Raw genomic sequence first — 6,089 nt, forward strand, 5'->3', positions numbered from 1 at the left:
CTCCCACATGCGTCAGCACGTGACACCGCAGCCGGGTCTGCTGGTTATATCGGATAGGCGTAACGGCATCAAGGCCGCGCATGAGGCTCTCGACGGAGGATGGCTACCTCCAGCTGCATACCGTGCATTCTGCATTCGATATGTAGCAACAAATTTCACCCTAACCTTCAAGGGCAAAGACGCAATGAGGCTTCTTGTGAACGCAGCGTATGCTAAGACCGAGGTAGAGTTCGATTACTGGTTTGATATTTTGCGGTCTGAAGACCCTGCGATGTGTGACTGGGCGAACCGGATTGAGTATTCATTGTGGACACAGCATTGTGATGAGGGGCGAAGATTCGGGCACATGACGACGAATATCTCCGAGTGTGTGAACTCAATCCTCAAGGGTGTCAGAAACCTCCCTATGTGCTCGCTGGTGAAGGCAACATACGGAAGGTTGGCGAACTATTTGTCCGCAAGGGGAGAGAGGCTGAGGGCCAGCTGGGTACCGGACAACAATTCAGTCAACACCTGGTGAAGTGTATCGAGGCCAACCTGAAGACGGCGAGGTGCTTCACGGTGACGTTGTACGACAGGGATAACTCGGAGTTCACCGTCGCAGAGACGACTCCGACTGGTTCGTTCTCACTGGGTAGCTACAGGGTCTCACTTGGATCTCAGACATGTGACTGCAGATACTTTCAGGCACTTCATTTCCCATGTCCGCACGCCCTGGCATGATGTGCCTACTCACGGATTACTTGGCAGCCGTACGTCCACCAGGTGTATCGTCTTAGTTTGGTGTTCAGTGTGTATCGGATGGGAATCACACCTCCCATCCCGGAGGGTTTCTGGCCACCATATAATGGGCCGACAGTGATCCCGGATCCGAACAAGAGGCGCGCGAAGGAGGGTCGTCCCATGTCCACTCGGATACGGACCAATATGGACGAGGCAGATCCGAACCGGCCGAAGAGATGTGGCCTCCGTCGGCATCCCGGACGCACACGTCGGAGTTGCCCACAGGTCGGAGGACCATCCCATACTGGGGGCATTTGAGTAGGTGTATTGTTATCTTTATTGCTGCGTCCATTTCACTTTTGCGTTTGGAATCCACTGTAATAGGTTTTCTTAGTTGGAGTTGTTGAGGGATAAAATATGTTAGACTTATTGTGATGTACTTTGCATGGTTTTATTAATTAATGAATATGTTCCGTTTCCATTGTCAAGTACGAAATGTCCGATGAATAGATAAAGCGGTAACGCAATCTACATATTAAATGATGCATGATAAGCAAAGTATAAAAGAACTTAAACAGACAATGGAGTTCGCACTATCAATTTAACAGAAACACGATCAAACAAGAAAGAACTCAAAGGCAATAACCAAAATACAACATGGTTGATACAAATACATAAAAGAAGTAAATATAGTTCCCTAAGATACAACAGTGATAATGAAATAAAGTTATACAACATAGAGAAATCATCTGAATAGATGCGAACCGGTAAAGCAACGACGGGGTACCCGTGTCCTATGGCCTCTCCGAATAAGCGACTCCTCGTCCTCGATCTCGTCCTCATCCTCATCCGGGGCAGGCTGCGCAGCTGGCCTAGGCTGGACGGGTGCCCCGGACGGCCCGGCAACTGAATGTGACCCAGCAGTATAGGCGGAAGGAGGGGTACCACCCAATACAAAATGGTTAGGAGCAGGCACGGTAGGAGGCTCGTTCAGATCGACATCTAAAGGTGGCTGTGTCCCCGACGTCTGACCACTTCGACGGGCCGCATCATCCTCCTGCATGATAGCAGTAATCTCATCAAGGAAATGTGATCCGCCGAAGTCCGCATCAAGATCATCACCGGCCAGGAAGTCTGAAAACATCGTCCCCGGGCTAACCCATGGGGTACTCTTCTGAAGTGTCTGATCATAGACAGGCACACCGACGAAGTAATCGCCTAGGGGCCCTGAACCAAGTCCACCATCCCCATGCTCAGCCCCATCACCCATACCGGAGCCGTACCACTCTCCACCATGACCGCCATGATGGGACTAACACCCCCAACTCCAGCATGCCCTCCAGCGTCTCCACCGACAGGTCCGTGCTGATCGCCGTCGTCGTCGTCGTCACCACTATCACCGCGATCGTGATCCGCCTCACGCCCTCTCTGTCTGCCTCCACCCCCTCCCACCACTCCAGGAAGTCATGTGAGGGTCCAGGGTCTGCGACAACATCGAACCGGAGAACATGGTCCGCACGGCTCTCCCAATGAAGATGCTAAAACTGTAAACTGGACGGGAACCAACGATCACCTCCTCTCCCGTCCTTCGACATCAGAAAGTCGATGTTCAGGGCGGGCTGGGGACGGGGCTGCACTCTGCCGAACTGCGGTAAAACTCTATCTATCTGATGCCACTCTATCACGGCAAAATATATCAGTGACGTCACAGACCACCATAACGCCGTATGACGAGGCTCCAACACCTCCGGATGCACAACCTGTAGTACCTCGGGGGAGCTATACAGCATCTAGATGAACTGCAAAAATATTTCAACATTGTCAGGCCATTTAATGCTTCAAAGTCATAAAGGTTAATTAATTAAATAAACATTAGCGGTTACTATACTCACATCCGTGGCCTGTAACATGTCTATCCTCAGTCTCCACATCTGCACTCTAGGTCCCTTCTCGGTACCGGAAGGGTTGTAACCTGACCACCTGCATCTCACATCGGTGTTATAGCTAATTAAAAGTGTGACAGAATTGTATTACATTACAAGCGTACATGGAATTAATTAATTTAACTTGAAATAGAAGAGTCCGAGAATGGTACCTCGAGGCCAACGATCAGCTGCACGTATCATACCCAGCAGGCCTAAACCTAGGAAAGCGCCAAAAGATCCAAGATTGAAGTAACTGTAATGGGCCCACTAACTTCATCACATGTCTGTTGACCACTCGGCACATGCACCGGTATAGCCATGCTAGTGCTGCAGACCCCCAGCTATAGGCACCCATCTCCTCAAGCCTAGCCACGTAGGGTAGCCATTTAATGTGAATACGGTTGCCGGACTTATCGGCAAACAGCTGAGTGCCCAACAACATCATGATATAGGCACGAGCAAAGCGCCGCACAGTCTCCTTATCGGCTCCCGCGGGGCACTCTCCAAAAGTCTCCTGGAACCAGGTGCAGTTTACTGCGAACTTCTGAACCTGGCTCGGAGGAGGAATCACTCCAAGCAACTCCTGGAACCACACCCAAGCTGGATGGCCACCCTGGATGTATATCTGGAAATCTGTAAGGCAACCACTGACATAACGCCCATCCACTAGCAACCCCAACTGGTACGCCACGTCCTAAAGTGTGATCGTGCACTCTCCGAACGGCATTGAAAGGTGTGCGTCTCCGGACGCCACCGCTCGACGAAGGCACTGACAAGGGGCTCATCTAACCAGAACCATCTATCGTTCAGCCTTGAAAGATGGTATAATCCGGCCATCTTCAAGTACGAAACATACCGTTCATCGAGTCGCATGCCCTGCTGCCGCCACATGCTCGAGATGCATCACTGGGGCTGCGCATTTTATGGACCGCATTATTAGAACCACTTAGAAAACCACTAACAAAAACAACTAACACCAGAAACTACTTATGGAAACCACTAACAGAATCTACATGCAAAACTAATATAATAAACCACTAGCAAAACCACATGCTTAAACCGCTAATATAAACCACATACAAATCCACTTACGAAAACCACATGCAAAACCACTATCATAAACCGTATACAAAACCACATAATAAACCACTTTCAATACCACCAAAATAAACCGCCAAAATAAATCATCAACAAAACCGCATACAAAACCACTAACAAAAACCACTAATAAAAACCACTAATATAAATCGCCAACAAAATCACATGCTTAAACCGCTAACATAAACCACATACAAATCCACTTACGAAAACCACATGCAAAATCACTATCATAAACCGCATACAAAACCACATAATAAACCACTTCCAATACCACCAAAATAAACGGCCAAAATAAACCATCAACAAAATTGCATACAAAACCACTAACAAAAACCACTAATAAAAACCACTAACATAAACCGCCAACAAAACCACATGCAAAACCTCTAAAATAAACCACTTGCAATACCACTAGGATAAACCACCAACATAAACCGCCACTAAAACCGCATGCAAAACAACTAACTCAGATAAACCACTAGCACAAAGTTTTCTATCTACTAACCTCGTCGTTGATGACCCCAGCTATATGAGCAACTCCGTCCAACCGATATAGCCTTTCCGGGTCGTCTCCCATCGGCTGAGTATTCTGCTCGAGTCTTTGTCGGATCGAATATGGGTCGTTTTCTCTGGGATTTGGTGGGGTATGAGAATGGAAAAGTGATTCGAATGAGGGGGATTCGAACTCCTTATATAGCCGAATCCAGTGTAATTCGAATCAGCCCATTCGAATTACTATTTGAGGCAAATTGTGAGTAATTCGAATCACCTAGATTTGAATTACTTGGGGTTCGAACCAACCTAGTTCGAATTATACTTCTTTGTAATTCGAATCATGTAGATTCGAATTAGTTTAAGCTCATGTTCCTTTATAATTCGAGTTACATTGATTCGAATTATGTGTTAATGTAATTCGAACCCAGTTGTTTCGAATTTCATAGTAATCTGATTTGGCTGATTCGTGTAATTTGTTTCTTCTTTTGGCTTAATTGTGTTTTTTGCCCTAATTTTAATATAAATATAAGATAGTCTAATTAACAAAGATTGGTGTATGCTTCTTTTTCCCCTAAAACAAGATATCTCAACACAATTAGGTAGAATAATAAAAAAAAATAGAAATAAATAAATAAATAACAAATATGATCAATTTTTATTAGTCATTGTTATTTGATATTACCATTAGCCATTATAGGGATTAACACTATTCTACTCGTGATATTTTTGAATGACCTGCTAATAATTTTCGACTGGTATATATTTATTAATTAAGACACAATTATATCCATTATTTTTGTTTTTTTGTTTATATATTTTTCACTTTTGGAATGTTAGTATTAAAAGTGATTAATAAAAAGTTTTATCTTTTATAACCAAAAAAAAAAAATGTATACAAGAAGTGTGCACAAAATAATACAAACATCATTTCTTATTATTTAGCTCATTCGTACTCTATAATAATAATAAAGTTCAAATAACTTCTAAAGGAGACATATCACCTTGAGTTATTATGAACTTAATTATGAGGGATCATATTGTTACTCTTATTGGGTGAGGTAATGCTTTCTAATTCATTTTGTTTGGTGATTTCATTATTCATTTTATTGATACTATTTTTTATGGATTAATATATCCGAACCCGAAAATTTTAAGAATTTATTTGTCTCTTTACTTAGTAATTAACAATGGACAAAAGTGAAGTAATTTAGAGTAAAATAATAAGGGTTATGTTAGGTAATTAATGACTTTTTTGAACAATATGAACAACGAATTTTAAAATTGGTCAAATTCAAGTAAAACACACTACACTCCAAATTACTTATCTAAATCTTAATATTAGAATAACCATCTGCATACCTAGTGAATTGAACATCCAATATATCTATTGTTCACATTGTTTAATATTTTCATTATCTACCTATACTTCTCCAAATAATAAAGTTCATCCTTCAAGTTTTCTGTTTTCTCCCTTCAACATGAATTTGAAATTTCTTCGTATAATTAGTTTGCTTTTTCTTTCGTTAAAGTTAGAATTAGACGACAAATAATATTATAAGCAATGATATCAAGAGTTGTTTTAAAGTTTTATAGATCACATACAATCAAGTTGAACGGTTTGATTACTCAATACTTAATTAAGCTATAGCCTAATGTAAGAAAATTAAATTATAAGCATAGAGTAGGCATCCAACAACAACAACTACTACTACAGAGGTATTATTTAGAAAACAACAACTACAAATCACAACTCATCTTAATTTTTAAATAAACAAAGTAAAATTTAAAATTTTATTTTTTCGTATTTTTAAAAGATTATATTTATTTAAATTTTTATTATTTAAG

This window comes from Arachis ipaensis, chromosome B04, assembly GCF_000816755.2.
Source record: "Arachis ipaensis cultivar K30076 chromosome B04, Araip1.1, whole genome shotgun sequence".
NCBI classification, from domain to species: Eukaryota; Viridiplantae; Streptophyta; class Magnoliopsida; order Fabales; family Fabaceae; genus Arachis; species Arachis ipaensis.